We start from the raw sequence: 1,293 nt of genomic DNA, 5'->3' as shown, positions 1-1,293 counted from the left end.
CAGGTTTAGGCCTGTGGTGTTCTCCTCTGTCTTATACTGAACACAAACCATTTTTTTGGACTGGCACAAATAATTTGCGTGCCTTCTTATTTGATGCAGAACACCTGATTGTTCTGTAAATAGATTTAAATGGTTATATAAAAAACGCCTGAGGCCTTGGCTGCATTTTTAGGTAAATAGTACCATATAACTTGTTGTTTGCAAAACTTGTGCATGAACCTGAAGTTCCCAATGTAACGAAAGATACTTTATTAAATATTTACTAAACTAATATAAAAATTGTTAGTTTTCAAAAAGTGTGTCCTCCTGAATGGGATTATAAGCTAACAAGCAGCGCTGTGTGTTTGACAGATGGCAGGTCATGACGGGGAGTTCACCTCTCATCCCACTCATGCCACTTTTTGTTATAAATGTTGTCATAAGTGTGCTACATTGGTTGTGCATCAAAATTACTTCAAAAAAACTGACAAAACCATGAGCAATTATCTGGAATAACTAACTTTAACATCTTATTTCTTAAGGCTGTATTTTAGCAACAACACTTAATGTGTTTTAAAAGCAAAATGGTAGGTTTATAAATGAGACTGAGTCTTATTTGATTTCCTTGTTTTAGGTCTCAAACATAGTCCAGCATTGACGAACCATCAGTTTGGAAGGGTTACCGATATTTATTCGCGACGACGAGACCAAACTCTTCTTAACATGTCTGCTGAGTATGCAAATCTACTCAATCTTCAGTTTTAGTTTACAGAGACTTATATGTACTGTTGTTAATTTTACATAGGATACAGATCCAGTTGAGAGGGCTACCCGAGGTGTTACGGTGGGCATCCTCGCTGTTCTGGAGGACTACGTGGGACCCAACTCGCAGTCCACAGGGGTCAACACTGCCATTGTTTTGGAAGAGGACATTATTCTTGATGATCTGCTAGACCTTCCCACTGCCTTTGCCTACCTGTTTGGCCTACTTTATGGGCTCAACGTGGAGTTTCCCAAAGAACTCAAGTACACATTTTTTGCTGTATGGAAACCAGATAGAAGAGTTCACATCCTGCCATCTGATGTTTTGAATCTGTTTGTAGTGTCTATCAGTCATGATAGGTTTGATATTCTAACTGACAATACCACACCTTTAAAATTAGATGAGTAACATTTGTTACAAAAATTAGACTTTTTTTGTTTTTGGAAAAGGACTTTATTTGTGGCTGAATGCTGTCAGTGTGTTAAAAATGGCTGATCTCAAAACATTGTCAGTTGTGTTTGAACACAATAAAGTTATTTGAAAATCAACAT

Source organism: Pundamilia nyererei, unplaced genomic scaffold (genome assembly GCF_000239375.1).
Source record: "Pundamilia nyererei isolate P.nyererei 1_Seehausen unplaced genomic scaffold, PunNye1.0 scaffold00282, whole genome shotgun sequence".
Taxonomy (NCBI): Eukaryota; Metazoa; Chordata; class Actinopteri; order Cichliformes; family Cichlidae; genus Pundamilia; species Pundamilia nyererei.
This window is presented reverse-complemented; position numbering follows the sequence as displayed.